Source organism: Pelodiscus sinensis, chromosome 31 (assembly GCF_049634645.1).
Source record: "Pelodiscus sinensis isolate JC-2024 chromosome 31, ASM4963464v1, whole genome shotgun sequence".
Taxonomy (NCBI): Eukaryota; Metazoa; Chordata; order Testudines; family Trionychidae; genus Pelodiscus; species Pelodiscus sinensis.
In genome coordinates, this window is record NC_134741.1 from 3242518 (window position 1) to 3269015 (window position 26498).

Here is a 26498-nt window from a genome sequence, read left to right on the forward strand (position 1 = left end):
GGATGCAGGTTGGTGCAGACAGGAGCTTGGGGCAGAGGACTGGGGTGCAGGAACGGTTGCAGCATGTTGGGTTGTGACCTAGGGCACAGGATTGGAGTGCAGGATTTGGGAGGGGTGTGGGTTCAGGAGGGGGGCAGAAAGTTTGGTTTACGTGGGGTACCAGTGGCTTGAGGGAAGGGAGGCTCTGGCTGGGAGACTTACCTGGCTCACTCCCGGCCAGCAGCTCAGCACATTTCTCAGGCAGCCTGCCCTGCCCCCACACAGGCTGCAGGGGCCATGTGGGTTGGTGAATAAGAGCCTGAGTGGAGGGGGGATGGTGCTTCATGTGGCCTGAAACCAGCCAATGGGATTGTGCAGTTGGGAGCATGTTAGACTGAAGATCTGAAAGTCCGTGGTTCAATCCCAGGCTTTGGCATGTGTTAATAGTGGCTAATAACCCCAAGTTAATGGCTTTGCTTAGAGCTGTCATTGCAAGCTACTCTGTAGGAGGACAGTTGAGCTATAGCCTGGGTATCTATCCTGCCAGGGGGAAGGTACAAGGGCTACACTTGCAGGAAATCAGGTGGCCTCCTAAGAAACACTCCCTGTTGGCCTGGCTCGAAGATGGCACCACATGAGCATGTTGCTAGCACTGATGTGCCCCCCTGGGCTTGATGAGTGCTAGAGATGTCAGGCAGCTCTGTCTTCCCAGCCTGGGGCTGTCTGTCTAGGCCATGAACTCACATACATTGGCCCCTCCCTTTCTAGGGCAGGGCTCCTGCTGTTCCTTGGTTTACTCAGCCTGGAGTTGGGCTTATCCCAAGCAGCAGGAGCTGTGTTTACCTGGGGAGCCACAAATCAGAGCAGAACTCCCAGTTTCTGCTTGGCTTTGAACCAGGAGCCTTTTGCACATTAAGCAAACACGATAACCACTACCCCACAGAAACATGCTTGTAGGCTTTTTCTGTACATAAACTTGGACAAATATTCTGTTACTAATTCTTTGGCCAAGGCAGAGCAAGGGAACAAGACCCCCCCCCCCCAATACTTCTCTAGACCCTTTCCTCCCAACACAGGGCGGGGGGGGAGAGGGCTGTGTGCCTTGGGAGGAGTGACCCACATCATATCCTCAACATTTCTGCCCTTCATGGATAGACCTTTGGGGGCAGGCTCAGATGCTCCATCCTCTCAACTCCTATCATCCACTGGAGCAGGGCAGCCCCCAGGGGTAGGGCTGAGCCATAGGGTGCTGGGCAAGGGGCAGAGACTGCAGGAGCTGAGAGTTTCCCTAGAGCTCAGGGACCCATAATGAGGCACCAGGACCCGTCTCTCTCTCGGAAAGGCGCAGAAAGGGATTGACTGGGGATAGGGAGAGTGGCTGTCCGGTTGTGCAGCTTGTTGCCTGGTTAGGAGTGTGGCCAAAACTCAGATCTCGCTATGAGCAGGACTTGAACCTGCACAGGGAAACCCTATTGGATTTCTAGTCCAACACCTTAATCACTCAGCCATCACAGCTGCAAGCGCAGTAGTGCCCTGGGGCCAGAGAAACTGGTAAATAATCCCAGTGCCCAGGCCTGACGGCACCTGCCCCACAGAATTCACACAGCAAACCTGGCTCCCTGAGCACAGGAGGAGCTTGGGGGCTCCTTGCTGGGCCATGTGGTGAAGCATCAAACCAGCCCCCTCCTATGGGCCTGTGAGTGTTGCTGTCCCTGCTGAACAGACAGGGCCATGGAGGCAGAGAGAGGTTCACTGAATGGGCCAAGGTCACCCCGCGAGTTAGAGCCCAGCTCTGCCCCCAGCTCCCTGCCCCGCCCACGGACGTGCTGACTCCCTTGCTGCCAGGGGCTGTTTGCATTGGCCTCTTTTGTTTACTTTTCTGCTGTGAGACATTGGGACAATTGGCCAGGGCGTCCCGCAGTTGCCATCTTCCTCTGTGCAGGTGCTGTCCAGAGCCCCGACTAGCAAACGCTGACACTGCTGTTAGGTCCAGACCAGAGGGGAGTGTTTAAGGGTTATTTCGGAAGAAGGGTTTTCTCCCAAAATAACTGCATCTAAACAGTGTTTTTTATTTCATAATAAAGTATTTTTAAACAGCGCCCATCCATGATTATGCAAATGCAGCACGGGATATTTAAATCCCAATTTAATTTACAATTTCAAATGTCTCCATTAGCATCACTCTCCTGAAGGAGACTGCAAGTGTAGACATGTCCTGTGTGCTGCAACCTCCCAGCACTCACCGGATGTTCCCTCCCCGCTGCCTGAAGATGTTTGGGAGTCCTCCTGTGTCTCCTGGCGCTGCAGGTCAGCAGCGTTGTCATCCTGAAGCTGCAGCTGCTGCTGCCCAGGTGTCTCCATCCCAGACTCCACAACTATCCTTGGAGACAGGGGCTCCTCACACCCCTGGATTCGGTCCAGTTCCTCACAGTATGCACAGTGCTGCGGTGCTTCCCCACAGCAGGACCTGCCCTCACGGGCCCTCACATACCCCTCCCGCAATTCGTTGACCTTGGGTCTGGCTTGGTCTAGTATGCAGGAGGGGGGAAGCAGCCTTTCTTTGTAAGGGCAACAGCCATTGGGCCATATGTTAGATAATTTCATGGAGGTTAGGTCCATAAAAGGCTATTAGCCAGGGGATAGAAATGGTGTCCTTGGCCTCTGTTTGTCAGAGGCTGTAGACGGATGGCATGAGACAAATTGCTTGATCGTTGTCTTTGGTTCACCCCCTCTGGGGCACCTGGTGCTGGCCACTGTCGGCAGACAGGCTACTGGGCTAGACGGACCTTTGGTCTGACCCAGTACGGCCGTTCTGATGTTTTTATGTTCATAAATGTGCACATTCCTCCGCCTGGACTGCCGGGCCTGCAGAGACTCCCCCTCAGATCACAGCTCCAAGAGGGTTTTTATCTCTGGCCCAGACAATGACAGTGGCCATGTTTCTGCCCCTTGCTTGGTCCTGTGACCAGGGCCAGATTAAGGCCTGGGCTAGCCGGGCAGCCGTCCTTTATAGCTGCCATCAGGCGCTGCGTGCCCGGCTCCCGGATTGTGGGCTGCAGTAGCTCCCAGCAGCCACCCAGCAGCGGCTGCCCGGGGTGGGGGGGGGACATGCTTGGTAGCCGGGCTGGGTCAGGCACGTTCATCCTGCTGCCACCAGCTCCGCGTATGCGCCCTCCCCCAACCCGGGGCGCAATTGAACTGTCAGCCCGGGGCACCGGAATGGTGCAGTCCGGCCCTGCCTGTGATGTGTCCCTGGAGGGGTCTCTGGTGCTTGTGCCTGTGACATGGCTCTCCGGAAGGCAGAAGTGCTCCATCTTAGCCAAAGGACCCAGAAACAACACTTTATGGCAAAAAACACAAGGACGGCTCTTGGTCCTCATCCCCGGGCGACACAGAGTATTCAGAAGCCACTTCCCCACCTCTCCCTTGGCTGCTCTAGAGCTTAGCCCAAAGTCTGATAAACTCTACTCTCCCACCCAACAACCCCTGGGACTCCTCTCCCACCCAGTTCCTCATACCACGGAGAGTGCAGGGCAACCACTAGCCCAGCATCACCACTTCTGGTCTTTGCCTAATGGCCAAGAAGTTATGCTTTACCCAAACCACACAGGCACCCTCTTGCCTCTGGCTAGCCGCATGGCAGACATTGCCTTGCCTCACTAATTTTCCTAGCAGCTTTGCAAGCAGGCATTGGTGGTATAGTGGTAAGCATAGCTGCCTTCCAAGCAGTTGACCTGGGTTCGATTCCCAGCCAATGCACTGTAAAGAAGGATCATCAAAGTTCCTTCCTGAGGTTTTTTCACTTGAACCCTACATAAACAGGTCCTGCAGCTGTGGGCTGGCTCCCTCTCACCCTCTCCAAGAGCATGCACAGTAATATGGTTCTTCCCTCACATACCCCTGCCGCAATTCCTTGACCTTGGCTCTGACTTGGTCTAGGATGCGGGGGTAGAAAGGAGGTGGCCTTTCTTTGCTTGGCCATTCAGCCACAAATGTCCGCATTCCTCCACCTGGACTGCAGGGCCTGCAGAGACTCCTCCTCGGACCACAGCTCCAAGAGGGTCTTTAGCTGTGGCCCAGAACATGACAGTGCCTGGCATTTGCTGCCTCTTGCTTGATTTGATTCCCAGCCAATGCAAGGTAGGAAGGGAACAGGAAACCTCCTGGGGGAGATCTTATTTAACCCTGAACAACAGGCACAAGTGGGTCCCACAGCCAAGGGCTCCCTCTCACTGCTTTTCGTGGGGAACAGCTCAAACAAAACTAATTTGGCTATTGTGGGGTCTGCATGGGCTTGTATCTGTGACCTGGGCATTATTAGTGTCAAGTTCTAAATAGCTGAGCCAGCAGGCCCATGAGTAGCCCCACAATAGAGGGAAGAGAAGAGTTTTGCCTGCTATTGGGGAAAGCAGGCCAGGCCAAGGGCCTTTTAGCCACTGGGTCTGTGCAGGCTGGAGCCTTCTCCTACCAGTTCTCTGGCCTGTTTCCTGAAAAGCCTCAGCCTCTTGCCTGTTTCTGCTTCCCTGTCCATAGCAGGCAGCTAAAGGGAGGTGGAACAGTCACCACAGCAAACAACTCTGTGGCCAGCATAGGGCTTGAACGCATGATTTTAGCATTATCAGCACCATGCTCTAACCAACTTAGCTAGCCAGCCAACCAGAACACGGCTCACAAATGGCCCTTTCAGAAAGGCGCCTCCAGCAGCTGAAATCTGTCTCTGCAGCTGCCAAGGGCTCTTCTCTGATAGGGACACTAGTGACTCACTATGATGTGGGCTGGCTCAACCAGCTGGTTTGAGGTTTGGTCAAGGTGGCTGGCAGTCGATATGGCACACTGAGACTTAGGGCAAAGAGGCAGCCGGAATCTCTTGCTGCCAGCACCTTGCCTTCCAGCTTCTTCCCTGCCAGCAGCAGCCTCAGCCCCTTTCGGCCCCTGGGTCAGCCCAGGAAGGGAGGCGGGAATGGGGCCAAGTAGCAAGTCAGGCTGAGGGGGCAGGCAAAGCTCGTCTTGCCCTGCAGGACCAATGGCAACAGCTTCTCTCTTGTGCACTGCTGAGGAGAAAAACACCCTGAGTAGGACCATAAAGACCAATTTAAAAGAGAATTTAGAGGAGGGCACGAAGGGGGCAAGACTCAGAGCCTGGCAGCTTCTGGGACACAGGAGAGGCCTCCCCTGGCCACCCATGGAACTGCTGGTTCAGGAAAAGGCTGATTGGGGAGGAGAATTGGGAAGAAGGAAACCACAAGCCTGGAGCAGGTGCAGAGGCTGCTGTGACTGGCACTGGCAAGGCAGGGCTCTGACTGCAATTGCTGGGGCAGGAGAGCCAGCACCACACACCCTTGTGATTCACTGGGGGTGTCCGTGCTCAGAGAGCCTGAGGGTGCAACCTCTGCAGCTCCTGCAGCCATGGAGAGTGAGGGTCTGTGGGCATCAGGTGCTTCTCTCTTGTGGTTTCCTTCTTTCCAACACTCCTCCAATCAGCCTGTTCCTGAATCAGCAGTTCTATGGGTGGCCAGGGGAGGCCTCTTCTCTGTCCCAGAAGGACCTGGGAAAATGTGAGCAATGGCTGCAATAAGGTACCACTGGGAGTTGAACCCAAGCTTTTCGGTTTACAAGGTAAGTGCTTCAGCCAGCTGAACCATAGTGCCCTCCTCAGGTTGTTGGCTGAAACTGCTCTACTCTATGGTCCCAGACAACACCTTTGACTCTCAAAGTGCAGCAATTTCCTTTCAGCCCTGGCAGTGTCTGCAGCTGAGTTGCACAAAGGAAGATACAAGATCCCTGGTGGGGTCTTTGCCGGATGAACGTGCCTGAGGAAAGACACTGGAAGCGCAACAGACACACAAAAGGGGACGAGGGACAGTTTGAGTCACACACACGGCAGGTGGTGCAGCACAGCCAGGGACCTTATCCACTCACAGAGCTTCACAGCTTCTCCACCCCCCAAACCCCACCAGGCAAACTGCCCCACGGGCCTTGCCCGCACCATGCTCAGGGCCTGGGGATTTTCTGTCCATTTGCCAGACCAAATAACAAGCCCCACTGCTCTGGAGTCTCTGCCTCTCATGGGCCTTCTCATCCTCAGGCTCCACTTTGTCTCTAGACAGATGCTGCTCTGCCTGTCACTCGTGGGCCTTCTAGGGCAAAATGTGCCCCTTTGTTCTGACTTTGGATAGCTGCATCTTACACCAGCATTTGCTAGTGAGGGGTGTGAACAGCTTCTGTAGAGAGGGAAACAACCACTGTAGAGCAAACTTGCCAACTGTCTCTCAGAGGGGAAGAAAGGAAGAAGATAAGCTCTTTGTCAGTGACAGAGAACTGTCACCACAGGTGGGATTTGAACCTACAACCCCTGGCTTAGAAAGCCCATGCCTTGTCCATTAGGCCACTGGGGCATACAGAAAGCCATCACAAGGACAGAAATTCACCCTTCTAAATGTCCCTTCTTCAACTTTTAGCTCCTGATTAAGCCCCTTTTGAAGAAGCCAGATACACAGGAAGGGCTGATCACACCCCTATGAAAATCAGCTTTCCATGGGTCCTAGCAATGTGGCCCCCTGAGCAGCCTCTGATGTTCCCTGCTTGAGCCCCAGAACCAGCCCTGAGTGACGGGGCAGAGGGGGAGCAGCTCACACATGCCAAGGGGCTGGCCAGGGGCAGGATATGAGCCTGAAAGGAAGCAGTGACATCACAAGGGCCTTGTGCAGCCCCTCAGCTCGTTGGTTGGGAGGCAGTGACCTCACAGAGGGTCCATGGCAACGGCCAGGTGGGACAGGCTGCAGGGCTGGGGCATCTCAGAGACCCCCATGGCCTGGCTGCCTGGAATCTCCTTTGTGAGGTTTCCCCTTGAGGGCAGAAGGGATTGAGGGTCCCATCTGGGAGTGTCTCTGTGGAGATTTCCCCTTTCCCCAGGCTGCAGTGGGAGGGGCTGGGGCAGGCAGGGTACAGGAGGGGCTGGCACTGAACTTCTGGGAGAGGCAAGAGAGAGGGCTGCAAACACATTGTGAGAATGGGATTTGAACAGTCTATCACCTTAATCACCTCTCAGGTGCAAGGGTTTGTTTCAAACCACCTGAAGTCAGTGCTTCAGGGAACCTTTGTGCCACTTGCTGACTGGCCAGGGACACCCAGAGCTGGAAGGTTTTGCCTTTTCACAATGTTCCCTGGATTGTTATACAAAGCTCAGTGCTGGTAACAAACCCAAACACCCCCTGGCTACATCTGCCCTGCAGGCTTCTTGCTCAAGAACTGTTTTCTGCAAAAGGTCTTGTGCAACAGTGTGTCCACACTGCCATGTGCTTTTGCACAAGAGAAGTACATTTCTGCAAGAGCTCCCATGGCAGTGTGGACGCTCTCCTGCGCAGGAAAGCTCTGATGGGCATTTTAGCTATAGGGCTTTCTTGAGCAAGAAACCCTTGTTGCCTGTTCACACTGCCTCCTTGTGGATGAGTGATTGCACAAGAGGGCTTATTCCTCGTGGGGAGAGGAATAACTTCTGTGCAAGAAGCCCTGTTGTCTGATGCTGAAGTATAAATTTACTATATATATACTTGAGCAAAAATGTGCCTGCAGTGTAGACACTCTGCAAGATTTTGGGCAAGAACAGCTGCTCTTGCACAAAAAGCCTGCAGTATAGACGTAGCCCTGCACTGTAGACACAGTCTGAGAGAGACGAGGAAAGGAAGTGGCCAGAGCCTCCCCCCAGCAGGCTGGTCCTCAACAGGACGGGCACGTCTACACAGCACCCTCACCTCGAAGTGAGCTGTGCAATGTGAGCGGCTGCCAGGGCCCCCAGGGGAAGGTCTGTGAGGAGTTTCCAAGGCAACAACAACAACAACAAAGTTTCATAATCTACACTCATCTGTCTCTGGAGGGATGAGAAATGCAGGGCCCAGGTGCAGGGAGCCGGGTCACATTCTCCTGCCTGACAATCTCAGTCCTGGCTGAAGCCTGGTTGCCAAGAGAAGAGGCCAATGCAAACTGCCCCATGGTAGCAAGGGAGTCAGTGCGTGGAGCAGGGAGCTGGGGGCAGAGCTGTGCTCTAACTCACTAGGGGTGTGTCCCATAGCTCAGAATAAGCGATACAATTGTGTAGCTTATTTCAAGTCAATTTTGAAATAGCTTATTTTGTAATTTGGTGCTGGCTACACAGCACTTATTTCCAAATAAATCGCTATTGCGAAATGTCCCTCACTCCTCCTGCCATGAGGTTTGCAGGGACGTCGGAATAGCAAGCCCGTTATGGTTTGAAACAAGGGGCTTGCTCTTAAGACACATCTGTGTGATATGAGCACCATGTTCTAAACCTCCAAGCTAGCAGGCCCACAGGTGTCAGTCTCACAAGCAGCCCTTTCGGAAAGGAGCCTCGGGCAGCCGCAGGGATGTTGAGGGCTCTGGAACAAGATAGGTGAGGCATTTGCAGGCAGGGGAATCAGCTCGAGTGGTAGAGCGCTTGTTTAGCATGCACGAAGCAGTGGGGTTGCTGACTCTATTCTCCAAGTGCAGCTCAATTCTTAGCCCTTATTTTCACTGGGGGGGCTCAGTGGCCCCCTCCCTCTTTCTACCTGCTCTCCCAAAAGAGACAGATCTGGCTCCCCTTTCTTTTCCCCCAGCAATTGCCATGCTGCAAAGCAGAGGTGGAGATATCAAGCTCAGCAACTCATCAGGCTCTGTGGTGCAATGGAAAGCATATTAGACTTCTAAGTTACAGAAAACTGTTGTAAGCATAGCTAGACATTCAAAGGTTGTGGGTTCAAGTCCCACTAGAGTCACTTTAGCTGCATCCTCATTTCCAAGGCAGCTTTTATAGACCAGCAATCCTTAGGTTGACACAGGGGTGGCCTTGAATGCAGGCAGTTCCCAGCAGCAGGCCTGGCCCAGGTGGGGCCTGCGTCTGTTGGGGGCGAGCATTGTTGGCCTGCACCACAGGGATGCAGGTGAGAAGGTGCTGCGGGAGCCGGGCTGCCCCTTAAATCTGCCATCAGGCACCCCACATTGGTTGGCGCTCTGGGCAGCTACCCGGCTTGCCCATGCCTCCGTCTACACCTGTCCAGCAGACCCCAGTGAGGGTGGAGGGGAGGGCTGGTTCTTGGGGTTGGGGCTGGGGGTTGTTCTGAAAGGCTGCAGGTGCCATTAGACTGTTTTGTCCCTCCCTGTCTCCTACTAGTGCTGAGCAACACTCAGGCTATGTCTGCACTTCACTGCTATTCTGGAAAAGGCCCTTCCATGAGCATTTTCTCCTCCCACTGGGAAAGGCAGCTGGGCAGGACCAGCCTGCAGCCCACGTCCCTTTCAGCCCCAGGTGCAGGAAGTAACAGAGAGGGGAGGAAAGTCCATGGCTAAAGCCTCCTCCCAGCAGGCTGAATGTGTGCATGATGAAGCCGCCTCCCAGCAGGGTGATGGCCTGTTCTCTGCAAAGTGCTCAGCTATTTCATTCCTTTGCAGGACAGAGTGGGATCCATGCCCCCTGTTCCTCACTTCCAGGGAGGAATGCAAATCCAGATGAGCAAAATTGCAAATGAAGCATGGATTTGAACTTCCTGAGCTTCATTTGCATAATTTCAAACACCAAGTCCAACTGAGACCCACTAAGTCAAACCCAGAGGCCACCCCCACCAGCACTTCATTGAAGCCTTTGCATTTCCATTCGTGCCACATTCTGGGTTTCTATTTTGTGGGGATTCCTAAAATTACTATAAACCCTAATGTGTTCCCGGGTCAATGCCTGTAAACCGGACAAACCCATCTCTCAACTGAAACAAGTTCTTACCTGCTGGCTGCGTCTAGATTGGCATGATTTTCCGGAAATGCTTTTTACGGAAAAGTTTTACGTTAAAAGCATTTTCGGAAAAGAGCGTCTAGGTTGGCATGGACGCTTTTCCGTAAAAGCACTTTTTGCGGAAAAGTGTCTGTGGCCAATCTAGACGTGCTTTTGCGCAAAAATGCCCCGATGGCCATTTTTGCGATCGGGGCTGTTTTGCGGGAAACAAATCGCAGCTGTCTACAGTGGCCCTTTTGCGCAAAAGTTTTGCGCAAAAGGGACTTTTGCCCGACCGGGAGCAGCATAGAATTTCCGCAAAAAGCACTGATTTCTTACAGTAGGAAGTCAGTGCTTTTGCAGAAATTCAAGCGGCCAATGTAGACAGCTGGCAAGATTTTCCAGAAAAGCGGCTGATTTTCTGGAAAAACTGGCCAGTCTAGACACAGCCGCTGTGTGTCTGGTTTCTGTTCCCATCAATTCAACAAGGGTGTGATCTGAATGCCCAGTGGCAGGTCCTTCATCTCCATGGGCTGGTCTGTGCAGAAGAACAAGAACCATGCCTAGTGGGAGAGGAATGGCGGCAATCAATCCTATGGAGTTTGATTTAGCAAGTCCAACAAAGACGCACTAAATCAAATTCAGAGGGTACCCCCACCAGTTTCCAGTACGTCTGCTCTTTGCTCCCTTTGGGTTCCTGCGGTAGGGACACAGACAGGCTCACCTGAAGGAAACCAGCTCTAGCTATGTTTACACACACATAGGGTATGTTTACACTTGCACCCTCTTTCCAAAAAGGGATGCAAATGTAAAGACTCAAAACTGTAAATGAAGCCACCAGGGACACATACAATGGGCCTGCAGAAAAATGAAACAGCTGAGCACTTTGCAGAGAACAGGCCAGAGCTCTGTTGGGAGAGGCTCCATCATGCACAGACTCTGCTCAGGGCCAGACTGCTGGGAGGAGGCTCTAGCCATGGACTTTTCTCCCTTCTCTGTTACATCCTGCACCTGGAGCTGAAAGGGACGTGGGCTGCAGGCTGGACCTGCCCAGCTGCCTTCCCCAGTAGGAGCAGAAAATGCTTATTGGACGGCTCACACATTGTCCCCAATGCACTGGCCTGAGGGCCTGAATTCTTGCTGCCCCTGGGTGCATCCAAATGCCCTTCTGAAGGGGTGGGCTCCCCAGCTCACATCCCTCCTGTCACATAAAACTTGCAAACGGGGTTGATTTTCCTCCATCTCCCCTTGCTTTCTGCTGGGCTAAAAGAAATCCTGAAACCAGCCCCATCTCTTGTTACTGGAGAGATGGCCCTGTGCTGGGCTATGAGAAAGGATTCCAGTGATGCTCCTCGCAGCCCAGGAGAAGAAGGGGGCTCTGGGTGGAAGGAAACCAAGTAAAGCAGGTCCCAGTGGGCATGAACTGGGGCACCAGTTTGGCCCAGTTGAGTGAGGGGTGGTTGGTTCAGGTCCCATGGTATCAAGGGCAGCGCTCACAACTCGGAACCCTGGAATCTGAGGCCCCATTCCTGCCTTCCTTTCTGGGCTGACCCAGGGGCCGAAAGGGGCTGTGACTGTTGCTGACAGGGAAGAAGCTGGGAGGCAAGGTGCTGGCAGAAAGAGATTCGGCTGCCTCTTTGCCCTGGGTCTGCCGGCCGCCAGCCACCTTGACCAACCCTCAAACCAGCTGGACTAGCCAGCGCACATCACAGTGAGTCGCCAGTGGCCCTGTCAGAGAAGAGCCATTGGCAGCTGCAGAGAAGGCCCAGCAGCGGTCTCAGGTGCCTTTCTTGAAAGGGCCACTGGTGAATTGTATTTCTGTAGACCAGCAAGCTCAGTTGGTTAGAGTGTGGTGCTAATAACACTGAGGTCATGGGTTCAAGGCCCGTGCTGGCCACAGGGGTGTTTGGTTTGGTGACTTCCCTTCCTTTAGTTGCTTGCTATGGACAGGGAAGCAGAAACAAGCAAAAATGTGTGCTTTGCAGGTAGCAACGCAGAGATTGGGTAGGGGGTGGCTCCAGCCTGCACAGCCCCAGTGGCTAAAAGTGCCTTGGCCTGGCTTCCTGTCCCCAAAAGCAGGGGAACTGATGCCCAAATTCCTGCTGCTGCAGTGGCGGCATCAAGGCACCAGCTGGGGGGCAGGCTCTGGAGCCCAAGCCACACGGGGAGACTCAATATGACAGGGAGGCCTGGATCATATGTGCCCTGCACAGAGGGCTGCTGCTGGTGGCCTGCTTCAGTGGCCCACTAGCTCAAGTTCCCCTGAACCGGCTTCTCCCCCTGGAGCCATCCCCCAGCGCTGCTGAGGCCCCTGATATGAGGCAGTGGGACCATCAGAGGAAGGTGCCAGCCTTAGCCCTTCCTCCTAGCCTCCACTGCGTCTCAGGTCCTTTCTCCAGCCCCTCCCCAGTTCTACATTCCCCACATAAATACCAGAGAAAGAACAGGAAAAGTCCTATTTGTGTTACCAGCAGGGGAAGGGGAGAGGAAAGTGGGAAGGGGGTGTGTTGTGGGGTGGTTGGTCTGTACTGTGGGAGAAGGCACAGAGGGCAAAAAATGAGGAGTAACGTTGGTTAGAATCAGAGCCAGCCCGAGGTATTCTGGTGCCCTGGGCACAGGTACGCGGCGCTGCCCCTTGGCACACAGCACATGCGCGGCCTGGACATGGCTGCTGGAGTGCAGCCCGGAGCCCACCTCTAGGGTGCACAGTGCAAGCTCAGCCCAGTCTGGCCCAGTTGTCGCTGCTGGTGTGCGCGCTGGGCCATGTAAGGCCCCGCAGCCATGGGGGGAAGGGTGCTACTGGCCGGCACCACGGGGCCGGTGCTGCAGGAGCTGGGTGTGCAGTGCCTGATGCGCGCCCCTTACAGCTGCCATCAGGCCTCCTCCATCGGTTGGTGCCCGGCTCACCCATGCCTCTGTCTGGCCCTGGTTAGAACCAAGGGGATTGGTTTGAATGTGTCACTTTCACCCCTGGGAGCAGCTCAGCCATGCGAAGGGGCTGCCTGGGGCAGGACATTAACCCTGGAGGGCAGGGGTGGGTGTGGCAGTGACATCACAAGGGCCTTTTGCAGCCCCTCAGCTTATTGGCTAAAGGAGATTGGGAGGTGATGACCTCACAGAGAATCAATGATAATGGCCAGGTGGGACAGGCTGCAGGGCAGGGGCCATCTCAGAGACCCCCCCCCCCCATGGCTTTGCTGCAGGGAGTCTCCTTGAGAGTTGCCCTTGAGGCCTTTTTGGAGCCTTCTCCTTTTGCTCGACTAACTGACCTAGAAGGCAGACGTCCCTGTGGAGAAGGGAAGAGCCTCCAAGAAGGATGATTCTCTCATAGCAGGGGAATTAGCTCAAGTGGTAGAGTGCTCGCTTTGCATGTGAGAGGTAGTGGGCTTGATACCCACATTCTCCAGAGGTGGGGGCAAGCCCCATTCTCCTTATTACTGGCAGAGCCAGCCAGGGAGCTAAGTGGGTCCAGTAGCCCCACTTCCTACTTACTCTTCCCAAAAGCCAGCCACGCTGGGACAGAGAGCTGCTGGACACCAACCCTCCTGGGCCAGGCAATGGCAGGAGCACTGGAGACAGGTTGCAGGTGGGGCAGAATTAGCTCCATGGGAAAAGTGATGCCCCTGTGCATGAGAGGAAGCAGGATTCACTCCCATCTTCTCCCACCTGCTTGCGGGGCCTGCCCTTTTCCTTCTGCCCCAACTCTTATTCCCACCATGCACTTTGTGCAGGGGCCAAGGCACCTGGCTGGGAGCCAGGACTCAGGACCCTTTCCCAAAATATACGAATCCTCCCCGCCCCCAATCCTCTGTTCTGCTCACACAGGAGCCACAATGATTCCCACAGCACGTGCCAAGGGCCGCAACTTAACTGTGGTTGTGTTATGCTTAAAAAAAGCACCTGGGATTTTTTTCAGAGGGAGAAGGCAACACACCACATTTATTGAACATACATACATTAATCAATGTTTATCATATGCATATGACACATCACACTCATGCACTCTCTCACACACACACAAGCACACTCCGTATAGTTCCGTGGTCACCAACAGGTCGATCGCGATCTAGTGGTCGATCGCGAGGCCTCGACCAGTCGCTCGTGAGGTGTCCTGTCTGCCCCGCCCCCATTTCCCCTCCACCTCCGAGAAGCCCCACTACTTACCTCAAGTGAAAATGGAGGTAGTGTCAACTTCCCAGGGATGGACAGAAGTCCTGCAGCTTAGCACCACTTCCGACAATTCCAGAAGCACATAGCAGGGGAATTAGCTCCAGTGCTAAAGTGCTCACTTAGCACGTGAGAGGCAGTGGGATTGATACCCATGTTCCTCAGTGGTGTGTGGTCCCTTTTTTTTTCACAGAGCCATCCAAAGGGCCAAGAGCCTCCAGTGGCCCCTCTCTCTTCCTACTCACTCACCCCAAAAGCCAGCCATGGCTTAGTTCCAAATCAGTTAATCTCATTGCACGAGGGATAATGTCCCTCTACTGCTGCTATTTCAAAATAACTCCTGCCCAGAGCCATTTAAAGTTAGTATTCCCCAGTGCCTCCTGGGGATCTAAGTGGAGGTAGAGCGTCCACTGGTGGCTTCTTGTGCAACAATTCTTTTGTGGAATAGTTCTTTTGCAAAAGGTCTTGCACAAGAGAGGGTCCACAGTGCCATGTGCGTTTGTGCAAGAGCATCCATAGCACTGTGGACGCTCTCTTGCGCAAGAAAGCCCTGATGGCCATTTCAGATAGGGGCTTCTTGCGCAAGAAATTAATTAATTAATGTTGCCTGTCAACACTGCCCTCTTGTGGAAGAGCTCTTGCACAAGAGGGTTTATTCCTCATGGGGAGAGGAATAACTCTTCCGGAAGAAGCCCTGTTTTCAGATGCTGTACTGTAAATTTACTTGCGCAAGAACATGTGTGCAGTATAGACGCTCTGCAAGATTTTGTGCAAAAAGCCTGCAGTGTAGACGTAATCCCCGAGAGGGATTGCAGCAGAAATCTCCACCTGAGTGAAGACATGGCCTAATGGTGCAATTAGTTAGACGGTGACACTAGGCTATGTCTACACTCGCGGCTTCTTGCGCAAGTACAGCCGTTCTTGCTCAGGAATCTGCAGAGCATCCACACTGCCTGCCCACTCTTGCGTGAATAAATTTACAGTACGGCGTGGTAAGAGAGGGCTCCTTGTGCAAGAGCTATGCTCTGTATCTGGGCAACAGCAAACAAAAGGTCTGGGGGCCACATAGTCTCTCCCTTCGGGGGGGGGGGGGTCTGTTAGTCTGTAGCTGTGACAGGTGAAAAACCAATGAATGGCTCTAGAATGAGAGAATCCTGCCTTGTGTCCGTGTTTGCTGTCCCAGAGAGCGGCCCCATGGCTAAGCTGGCCCAGGTACCTGCCAGGTACGGGGGAGGTAAGGGAGGCAGCCCCCAATGGTGCCTGGCCAATGTCTCTGCTCTTCCCACCATCCCTCCTTACGTAGCTGGAGTCAGCTTCCTGCAGTTGAGCTTGGCCATGCCCTCACAGCAAGACCAAAGGCAGCAAAGAGCAGACTTCTGGCCACTAGTCAGGTGCTTTCTGGTCTTACTTGGACTCACTAAATCGAACTCCAGAAGGTTGACAGCAGCCCTTCCTCCCCAGCTGGGTGTGGTTCTTGTTCTTCTGCACAGCCCAGCCCATGGAGACCACGGACCTGCCCATGGGCATCTAGATCACATCCTTGTTGAATGGATGGAAACAGAAACCAGACGCACACTAGGTTTGAGCTGGTTCCAGCTGTGGGAAGGGTTTGCCTGGTTTATGTGTATTGGTGCCAGAAAACATTAATAGTTTGTATTCTTTTAAAGCATGCACATACAACAGAAATCCAGGATGCAATAGAACTGGAGAAGTAATTGTTTCTATTGAAAGGAGATTTCCCAAGGGGGCACTCGGGTTTGAACCAAGGACCACTTGATCTGCAGTCAAACACTCTGCCACTGAGCTACACCCCCATGCAAAACAAATGCCTGCAGCCCCTGTTAGGCACTGGACAGGGAACACGAGGCTTTTGTGTGACACATCTCAGGTGGGACGGACCCCCCACTGACCCCAGACTGTGATGGACCATAACGAGAAATTTGTCTTGAACGCAGCAGAGCTGGGTCAGGACAGAGGTTATGTCTACACAGAAAAGTTAATTTGGAATAATGGCCATTTAGAATAACAATGCCAAAGTCTGTGCAGCAATTCCATTAATGTGAAAAATTCTGAAATATCAGACAGCTAAATTCCAACTTCTGCAAACCTCACTCTACGAGGAATAACGCCTGTACCCAATTAGCTATTTCAGAATAATGCGTGTGGAGATGCGCCACTTCCGCTACTTCAAAATGGCCCCTCCCTAGGCCCATTCTAAGTTATTTCTCCCAGGGCTCTAAATCGGTAGCTCGTCTGCATTAGGGGAGCCTGCCTCGGACTATTCTGAGGTTTCCCTGCAGTGTAGACGTGCTAGTTCAAAATAAGCTATTTTGGAATCACTATTCAAGAACAGCTCATTCCAAAATCAATGTGCCGTGTAGACGTAGCCAGAGAGTCCTGAGAGATGAAGCTGTTGGTGGAAGCCAGGAGAGCAGAAGCCAGTCTGAGACCTGAGTGTCCCAGGTGCCCCCCCCCCAAGAAACTGTATATGTAGGTCCCATGGTGTAAGGGGCAGCACTCAAGACTCTGACTCTTGCAATGTGAGTTCAAGTCTCTGTGGGACCGGCTGGGGCTGGGCTGGTGGCTGTCAGTGCCTTGTGCTCTGTGGGTTTTACATTCCTTGTCCTGAGGTTCCCCAGGGGCAGGTTTACTCCTGTGCTGGGTGTGTGAGGCCCAATGGAGCTTGGTCCCCAGACTCATCAGACTTGTGGTCAGGTGCCTGATGCTCTCCCAGCTGTAGGGCAGGTCACCTGCTCAGCCCATGCTGGAGGCAGCCAGACAGTGTGAGCTGAACAGAGGGTGGGGAGGAGGGTTGTATATTTGGGGAAGGGTCCTGAGTCCTGGCTCCCAGCCACGCACCTTGGCACAAAGACCAACGGGCCCTGCACAAAGTGCATTGTGGGAATAAGAGTTGGGGCGGCAGGAAAGGGGCCGGCCCCTCAGCACCAGCGAACAGGCAGGAGAAGATGGGAGTGAATCCTCCTACCTCTTGTGTGCAAAGGGAGCACTAGCCCCTCTCCCAACACTCCCCTAGGCCCAGCGGCTCCGTGCCCTACTTGGTGGGTTTTTTCGGAGACCAGGGAGGAAGAGGGAGGGGTCTCTGGGTGCTCAGAGCCCCCGACTCTGCCTGTGAGAAGAAGGAAGGAGAACACCACAGACACTGAGGAATGTGGTTATTGATCCCACTGCCTCTCACATGCTAAGTGAGGGCTCTGCCCCCGGAGCTAATTCCCCTGGTTGTGAGCAGTTTCCCTGCCCCACCCACCACAGGTGGGCTACACGGGGCCAAATATTGGAAAAATCTCTTCCTCAAAAAGGATCCACAGATTTGCATTTCTTCTGCGGGAGGGGATGTTGGGGAGAGCACAGTCTAGATGTAGTCTAGACTCAGGGGCGATGGGACAGAGTTTCATATAATACTGACACGGGTGCAGAAAGCAATAAGAATTTTTTTTCTCCAACTCAAGATCATGGGTGACAGAATGAAACTGGTAAGTAGCCAAATTAAAAATAAATTAAAAAGAAGCATTTTTGTGCCCAGTGGAACTCCTTGCCAGAGGATGTTGTGAAGGTGAAATCTACAAGAAGGTCCAAAACAGAACTGGATAATTTAATGCAGGAAAGGTCAACCAATGGCATTTAACCAGGATGGACAGGGCAGGTGTCCCTAGCTTGTGTATTCTAGAAGCTAGGAATGGGCACCAGGAGGGATCACTTAACAATTGTCTGTCCCGAGGATTCCCACTGGGCAATGAAATTGTCTGCTGTTGTGAGACAGGGTCCTAGGCTAGTTGGGCAACTGACATGGCCCAGTCTTGCTGTTATGATGTTCTGTTTGGTTTCTGTTCTTGTCCCCTCTGGGTAATAGAGACTGAACCCACATACCAAAGGGGACAGAAAGTGGCCTGTGAAAGGCTAGTGTAGGTAAGGGAAGACCCCTGTTTATGTGTCCCTGATGGTCTAGTGGCTAGGATTCAGCACTTTCACTACTGTGGCCTGTGTTCAATTCCCAGTCAGGGAAACCAGCCTCAGTTTTCACATGACAACTGTCCACTCATTCATCTTACCTCATTGTTACAGCAGCTGTGACCCAAGAGGTTCACTCAGGGCCCCTTTCCCACCTCTCCCTCACTGCCAAGGCAGCACCTGTCATTTTCACAAGCCCTTCAGAAGGGGCAGAGCTGGGTGACTCAAACTGCCCCTCCCCTCTCCCATGTGGGCAGCCCTGCAGGAAGCTCTGTGGCACACACGGCACAAGATCCATTGGTTCAGTTTGGTTGTTGAAGGAGACAACACAGAACTGGCTCCAGCCCCCACTCAGTAATCTGGGGAAATGACGCACCAGGCCTGGGCCCCTCGGAGAGGCAACGATTCCCCACTGGCCAGGGCAGAGCCTCCCTCTGACACAGTCATGGAGCCTTCTCCCCCTGGTCCTGCCTCCCCCTTCACTCAGCTCTCACTGCTCGGTGCTGCCAGGGAGGGGCCTCACTGCTGGAGCCACCTGGGCAGGTTCCTGCCACAGAGACACGTCCCAGAGCAGGACGGATGCTCAGACCGACACTGAGTGTTGCTCAGCGCTGGGGTGAGACAGGGAAGGACAAAAGGGTCTAATGGCGCCTGCAGCCTTTCAGAACAGCCCCCGGCCCCACCCCAAGTACCAGCCTTTCCCTCCACCTTTGCTGGGTTCTGCTGGGCACTGTCTGACTCAGGCTTCCCCAGTGCTGTCCAGGGCTCATTAAGGAGCTGTGGGACTGGGCAGGGAAAGCATGGCGGGCTGGCTACAGATGGAGTTGTGGTTCGCATGGCAGCCGGCCAAGGAGTTAGGCTGGATTTCTGGATGTTCTTTACTGCACCCCTGTCTCTGTTCTCTGAGTCGCCCCTTTCCCGACCCCTGGCCCTGCCTGGCTTTGACTCCTGCCTGGCTGTCTCCCGCATGAGCTGAGCTCAGGGGCTGGGCTGGTGACCTGCTCCACTGACACCTCCGATCAGTCTGCTCTGTCACTCAGGGAGCAGCTGAGCAATTGTCCCCTTGGGTGGCATTCTCAGCCAGCCAATCAGCTTTGTGAGGAGTTCATGGAGGCGGGGCAAAGAGATCTCTTGTTAGGTCAGCAAGGAAGCAGCCAAGGCCCCACCCCCAGGGAGCCGGCTGGAGACCATGTGGAGGGAGCCGCTGCCTCTCCCCTGTGTAGCAGGAACTTTCCCAGTGGGGCAACTCTGCCCCCTGGAGCCTGTCTCCATCGCTTCTGTCACCGCCAGGCAATGGGAGCATGAGTGGACTCCCCAAGGGGTGCACGGTGAGAGACAGGGGGCTGGCGGCTCAGGGAGGGGTGGTCCCAGGAGGCAGAGGGGCACCTGTGACTCTCGCCTGGCAGCTGACACTCTGCTCCTTGCTTCCCTCCTGCTGCTTCACCTCTAAGGGCTTCTTTCTCCTTCCTTGTCCATAGCAGGCAGCTACACAAAGGCAAGTCACCAAACCTAACACCCCTGTGGCCAGCATGGGGCTTGCACCCATGACCTGGGCATGACCTGGGCATTATTAGCATCAAGCTCTAAACAGCTGAGCCAGCAGGCCCATGAGTGGCCCTTTGGGAAAGACCCCACAGGCAGCTGCAGGGACATCTCTGCTGCTGCCACGAGCTCATCTCTGATGGGGCCACGGGCAACTCACTGTGATGTGGGCTGGCTAGTCCAGAAGTCAGAGGAGCAGGAGCCTGGGTGGGTTCAGGGGGGCCTTGAGCAGGAGCAGGTTCCGAGGAGGGGCTGCTGGGCCACTGAAGCACGTGACCAGGTGGTTGGTAGCAGCGCTGGGGGCTGTGCACATGGTCCCAGTCTCCTGGACATATGGAGCCCCCCTCCTGCAGGGAGCCTTGGGCCAGCCACTGCAGCAGCAGGAATTTGGGCATCAGGTCACCCCACTGGGGACAATGGAAGGAAGAGAAGAGTTTTGCCTGCTTTTGGAGAAAGCCAACCAGGTCAAGGCCCTTTTAGCCTCTGGGTCTGTGCAGGCTGGAGCCTCCTCCTATCAGTTCTCTGGCCTGAGTCCTGCAACACTCTCAGCCTTTTGCTTGTTTTTGCTTCCCTGTCCATAGCAGGCAGCTAAAGCATGTGTTTGACAGGGACAGAAGTAGTCACCACAGCAAACAACTGTGTGGCCAACATGGCACTTGAACCCATAACCTTGGCGTTATTAGCACCACACTCTAATCAACTGAGCTAGCCGGCCTTCGGTAGTTGAGCTCACAAATGTCTCTGCAGCTGCCGAGGGCTCTTCTTTGACAGGGCCACTAGCAACTCATTGTGACGTTGGCTGGCTAGTCCAGCTAGTTTGAGGTTTGGTCAAGGTGGCTGGCGGCCGGCATGGCGCACTGAGACCCAGGGCAAAGAGGTAGTCAGAATCTCTTGCTGCCAGCATCTTGCCTCCCAGCTTCTTCCCTGTCAGCAGCAGCCGCAGCCCCTTTCAACCACTGGGTCAGCCTGTGAAGAGAGGCAGGAATGGGGCCAAGTAGCAAGTCAGGCTGAGGGGGGAAGGCAAAGCTCATCTTTCCTTGCAGGGCCACTGGCAACAGCTTCTCTATTGTGCACTGCTGAGGAGAAAAATGCCGAGAGAGACAAGAAAGACCAATTTAGAAGAGTGTTTAGAGGGGGGCACCTGTTAACGCCAGGGGGGCAAGAGTCAGAGCCTGGCAGCTCCTGGGGACCACAAGGGTAAGCAGCAAGCTCCAGGCAGGTTAAGTTTTAGGGCCCAGCCCATCTCAGCCAAACCATAGCATCAGACTGAGCTCCAGACACCCAGAACTCTCTCTTTGGGGAGCCTGCAGACAAGGAGCTCAAAGCTCATAAAGTGGGAGGGTTTTGCAACAACCAACCCAGCCCCAGCAAGTTCTACGGTGATTTGAACTCAGCTCACAGGATTCAGAGTCTGAGTGCTGCCCCTTACATCATGGAACCTACATGAGCCTGCAGTGACTCAATTAGGCTGAACTGGAGCCTCAGCACATGCCCACTGGGACCAGCTTTGCTTGTTTTCCTTCCACCCAGAGCCCCTTTCTCCTCCTGAGCTGCAAGGAGCATCCCTGGGACGCCCTGAGACAGGAACAGGACTCTGCCTCCCCATAACCAGCCCCACCCCACCCCACCCCACCCCACCCCACCGGCTTTGGCAGAACAAAGGGTGAGGGGGCCTACCTAGACTGCTCCCTTCTTACACACTTCAAAATGTCCATCCCTAAATAGGCCAACACTGTGTGGCCTAAAAGATCAGGCATCTGACTTTGGGTCAGAACACTAAGGGTTTGTGTCTCCTTGCAGTTGTGTTGATTGTGCTTGTGGGTCTTATACTTGGAAAGGTTCTGTAACAATATGGATCCAGCGGAAGACCTCTAGCTATTTGGCAAATATAAAGTAAAGCCTTCTGCAGCCAGACTGAAGAGTGGCAGCAATTAACTGTAGAGCTTGGGCTTGCATTCCATCTAAATGGTGTTTCAATAGGGTCACACTAGGCTATGAGAAAGGGCTTGGATCCTAATGACACCCACTGTCACCAAGGAAGAAACAGATCTGAAGGTGGGTGGAGAAAACTTAGTTAACAGCACTTTGTCTGGCAAAAAACTCCTTAGCAATAGTTGTGTTTGTGCGATTGGCATTCTTTGATTATCCTCCTCGCTTTCCTATTGTTTGTCTGTGTGTTCGCTGTCTGGATTGTAACTGTTTCTGTCTGCTGTATAATTAATTTTGCTGGGGGAAAATCAACAAAGGTGGTGCAGTATGATTGGTTAGGTAAATCGTAATAGTATGTTATCTTTGGTTAGTAAAATTATACTAAAATAATTGGTTAAGCAGGACTCAATTTTCACTCTATAAACTGGGGTCCAAGAAGGAGACCAGGGAGAAGAAGGAAAAGGGGAAACGAGAAGAGGAAGAAGGAGGGAAAGGGAAAGGAAGGAAGAAGACCAAGAAGGAGGAGAGAAGACCTGGAAGCAGAATTCACCTCCAAGGCAGCCTCAGACCAGAGCAGCCAGGACCCCTCTGCATGACTGTTGAAATGGTTTGCTGTGTCAGGTGACATCAGGCCTGGGCACTGCAATTATTTACCATTTTCCCTGAGGTGGTAGGACTCGGTGCTGTGATGGCTGAGTGGTTAACGCGTTAGACTAAAAATCTAATAATGCTTCCCTGTGCAGGTTCAAATCCTGCTCACAGTGAGGTTTGTGTTTTGGTCACACCCATTCGTAGGGCAACAAGGTACTCAAGTCCTGAGACCCCGGAGAAGAACGTGCCTGGCGCAGCAGAAGGGACACCTGGGCTATGTCTACACTTGCAGCTTCTTGCATGAGCCTCATTTGCATAGCTAAGGAGCCACCATTTTTTTCAGAAGAGGCTCTTGCACCAGAAGGAGCGTCTACACTGTCCCTTCTTGTGCAAGAAAAACCCTCTTGCGCAACGCCGTTACACCTATTACTTTTCACTAAACACCATTATCAGACTACCCAGTGCACATTCCTACCTTCCTTTATGCACACAACATACATGGGGCTCTAATTACTGGCCACCTGCCTTTCACACAGATCATTGATCCTTGTGACTTTCAGGTACATTCACATGGCAGCTGTTTAAACATAATGTGCTTCTATTGCATGATCAGCACCAGAGTCTCCGGTTGTGTCTACACTGTGAGTTTTCTCAGCAAAAGATGTGCTAATGAGCAGTGCTTGCCAAGCAGCGGGGAGCTCTGCTCGCCAGCCACACGGTTTCGCATGGTTCTGCGCTCTGCGCACACGCAGATCGCTCTGCTCCAGCTCTTCTGGGATGTAATTACTTACATCCATGGGTGAGTAGATTACATTATTTGCAGAGCCCTGGTAATGAGGGTCTCAGTTACATGAGTCATGATCTAATTTGCATATTTTCTGACAAACTGGTTTTGTGCTGGGGTTGTTGTGCAAAAACAAGCAGCATGGAAGTTTTCTGTTTGTGCAAAACCCCCTTTTTCTGCAAGATCAGGAAACCTCTTTTTTGGGAGCATAAGAATCTTGTGGAAAAAGGGGGATTTGTGCAAAAAAATGTTCACACTGCTTGTTTTTGCACAACAATCCCATTGGCAGAAAATATGCAAATGAGATCAGGACTCATGCAATTGAGTTCCTCATTAACGTATTTTTTACAGAGAAAACTTCTAGTGTAGATGTAGCCTCTATCAGTTACCTATAGTGAGCCTGTTAGTGTCGACATCTAACTAATTGCATCATTAGGCCATGTCTTCACTCAGGTGGAGATCGCTACTGCAATCCATCTTCCAGAGCTTGATTTAGCAAGTCTAGCTAAGCCTCACTAAACCAAACCCCCAGGGCACCTCCTGTTCTTTGCTACTATCCTACTCCCACTGTGAGAGCACCATCAAGCTCAACTGAAGGTAAAACCAACTCAAGATACATGTTGAAGAATGGTGGGAAGAAAAGACACATTGACCTGGCAACAAGGAACCATTGGGAGTTGAACCCAGGATCTCCTGCTTACTAGAGAGGTGCTTTAGCCAACTAAGCCATGGTGCCCTCCTGGGAAGCAACCCTAAAACTGTTCTACTTTATGGTTCCAGACACCCCCTTCCCATTCCAAAGTGCAGCCATTCACCTCCAGCTCTTGCCATGACTCAAGGCCTGCACAGCCCAAGACATTTGATTGGCAGCTGGTACCCAAAACCTTTTTGTCAATTGTAGCAGCAGGCCCCAAAGGGGCAGACCCCAGGCAGCCACCTGGTCCTAATGCCAGGCCTGCAGCCAAGGGGAGGGAGAAGAATCTCTCCTTTCAGCTGAAGTTGAATTAGCAACCTACGGGCACTTGCTAAGCACCTACTACAGGCCTCTGCTCTGCCAGCTGAGCTATGGAAGGTGCCCAGGGCAGGCTGCTTTGCCCAGGTGGCCCTTGGACAAGTGCCAGGGCAAGAGCCCCCTGAAGGGGACGGCCTCCCAGGGGAGGGGCAGGAGAACCCAGCAGCACAGGGGTGTCACAGGCGCTTCACCTGCAGAAGGACCCTTGAGTGACACCAGGCAGAAACGCCGCATCTCACTCCCTGCAGCTCCCCTTGCTTCCCTGGCAAGCGCTGCCCCTTCTCCCACTGGCCTGGGCCTGGCCTCCCTCCCCCGTCCGGCACCACAGAAAGCCCCTTGGCGTGAGCCTGGGCAAGCTTAGGCCCTGGTCTCTGGGGCCAGCCGCCTTGTGGGTCAGAGCCCCCTACCCACAGTGCTACTCCAGGGGGCCTGGTTCCAGGACCTCCTAATCCCAGGGACTGGGGGGCTGGAGGCCTTTGCTCTGGAGCCTCAGAGCTCCCCCAGTGCCACCTGCCAGGAGGGGGAATCTCCCGCAGTGCCGGTGCGATGTAGGAACCTCTCCCAGGGCAGTGCCCCCAGCCCAGTCCCTGCCCCTTGCGGGGGCAGGTAAGAGATACCCCCTTCCCTTCTGCAGAGAGCAGCCCCCCCCAGGGGTATAGGGGGCGGATCTAGCCCAGGGCTGCTCCCAGCAGAGGGGGCTTTGATCCCAGCCTGGGTCCAGGGAAACTGCTCCCAGTTCCCAGCACGTGCAAGGTTGGGGGAGTGAGCAGATCAGCATTTGCAGATATTTACACTTATTTGAATAATGTGTATGCAGATATGCAGGGCTCGGCAATTAGGGCAATCTACCCACCCGTGGTGAGTAGATTTTAGCCCGGTGCGGTGCTCAGTGCAGTCTGCGCATGCACAGTGATATGTAAATAAAATGTTACCGGTCTGGCAAAGGTTTGTGAATGGTTTGACAGTCCATGGTATAAACACAAAGGCTGGAAACACTGGCCTGATCCATGGGGGCTGGCCAAATGCAAGGCAGGGAAAACACTGGGTGAAGGGGGGGAGGGAATTTTCCCCACCAGGCCTTTGTCCCTCAGAATCCCTGGGGACGTTGGGTTTTGTCTTGTTTGGCTTCCCTTTTCCCTGCTTCCCTCCTCACTGTGGGGAGGGGGCATCTCTCGCCCTCATGGTGGGAAGCCCTGGCACAGAGATGGGACGGGCAGATGCTCTGAGAGTGAGTCCCTGGGCTGTTTGGGGAGAGACCTTTCTCATGTCTGATTTTCCTAACACCACCAGGATAGCGGAGTGGTTAAGGTGTTGGACTTAAGATCCAATGGATGTTTGTCTGCATTGGTTCAAACCCCACTCCTAGTAGCTTCCCTTCTTGGGTGAGATCTGGATGGTGTTTAGTCCTGCTGTGAGGCAGGGGGCTGGACTTTGTTCCTAAAGGTCCCATGGGCTATATCTGCACTGGCAGGTTCTTGTGCAAGAATGCATGCTGCTGTGTGAGCTGTACTTTTGTGCAAGAGCATCCATGGCAGTGTGGATGCTCTTTTGTGCAAGAAACCCCTGTCCTGAGCTCTTGCGCAAGAAGACTTACATCTGCTAGAAAAGAGAAGAGCTCTTGCGCAAGAAGCCCTTTCTTACCACACTTTATTGTAAAACTTCTTGCACAAGAGCGAGTGGGCAGTGTGGCCCTTCTTGCGCAATAACCTGCCAGTGTAGACACAGCCCACCAGTGTAGACATAGCCTTCCAGTTCTAGTCCCAGTTCTGATTGGCTGAGCAGGGGCCAGTCACAGGAATTTGTTGTTCTCCTTAAGTCCCAGCAAATGAGCCAGAACCAATCGACTGCTCAGGGAATTGTTCTGCTTCTCGCCAGTGGTTATCTCTGAGCAGCTCCTGAGTCTCTCTGTGTCCCGGTGCATCTAAACCACTGGCTGAGCCATCCCTAGGCTGGGCTGTGGGGCTGTAGCTCCTTTGAGACACTTTATTCTGATCCGTCAGGGTGTGAAACTCCAGATTAAGGGGGAGTTTCAGCATCAGGCTTCTGGGTCCTGTTCTTCAATCCCCACCCCACTCAGCTGCCCACCCCCAGCCTCTTCCAGCACAGCCTGCCCCACCTCCCCCCACAGGGCTTCTACAGGGGCCTCTGTCCCAGGGAGAATGGGGAGCCCCTGCCCCCGGCACCCACCCACCCTGCTTCTGCTCCCCCCAGAGAAGAGGATTCACCCGACATAAGTAAGTGCCTCTGTCCCCCCGACCCAAGCTGCTGGGTTCCCTCCTGTTTAGCTGCCTGGCCCCAGGTAAGGTCACATGAGACTGCTCATATCACCCCCTCAGCACGAAACCCTGGGCAGCCACCCTGCTCGCTCAGGTCTCAGGCTGGCAGGGCTTGCAGGGATACTGGGTTTGAATTACAAGGTGTCAGAGCAGCTATTAAAAAGCTCCTTCCTTGTCAGGGGCATTGTGCTTGTGGATTGGCTGTTTTTTGGATGACTGGTGCTTGCATATGCAGCTGGGCTTTAGCAAATCAGAATGGTGCAAGTCGTGAGCAACCCAGCGCCTCTGGAAATGGGAGTGGAGTAAAAAGTACAATATTGTCTATAAAAACCCAACTGGATTAAAAGTCAAAGAGTGACAAAAATAAATTACTTGAGTAAAGTAGAAATACCCAAAAAAGGTCTTGAGTAGTGTAATCAAGTATTTCTACTTAGTCACTTTCCACCTCTGCCTGGCAGGCACGGGTTCCTGGACCCAGCTGGTCCACAGACTGAC

At 53.6% G+C, this 26498-nt stretch overlaps 6 non-coding genes across 6 annotated transcripts; 3 read left to right on the top strand and 3 right to left on the bottom strand.

Annotated features, from left to right (window-relative positions):
* Positions 1–1412: 1412 nt before the first annotated feature.
* Positions 1413–1494, bottom strand: TRNAS-AGA (transfer RNA serine (anticodon AGA)). The gene has a single exon. It is a non-coding gene; the product is annotated as a tRNA-Ser (tRNA).
* Positions 1495–3666: 2172 nt separating this feature from the next.
* TRNAG-UCC (transfer RNA glycine (anticodon UCC)) lies at positions 3667–3738 on the top strand. Its single transcript has one exon. It is a non-coding gene; the product is annotated as a tRNA-Gly (tRNA).
* An 11907-nt stretch (positions 3739–15645) lies between these two features.
* On the bottom strand, positions 15646–15717 carry TRNAC-GCA (transfer RNA cysteine (anticodon GCA)). The gene has a single exon. It is a non-coding gene; the product is annotated as a tRNA-Cys (tRNA).
* A 2135-nt stretch (positions 15718–17852) lies between these two features.
* On the top strand, positions 17853–17924 carry TRNAE-UUC (transfer RNA glutamic acid (anticodon UUC)). The gene has a single exon. It is a non-coding gene; the product is annotated as a tRNA-Glu (tRNA).
* Positions 17925–20052: 2128 nt separating this feature from the next.
* TRNAI-AAU (transfer RNA isoleucine (anticodon AAU)) lies at positions 20053–20126 on the bottom strand. The gene has a single exon. It is a non-coding gene; the product is annotated as a tRNA-Ile (tRNA).
* Positions 20127–22022: 1896 nt separating this feature from the next.
* Positions 22023–22104, top strand: TRNAF-AAA (transfer RNA phenylalanine (anticodon AAA)). The gene has a single exon. It is a non-coding gene; the product is annotated as a tRNA-Phe (tRNA).
* Positions 22105–26498: the final 4394 nt, after the last annotated feature.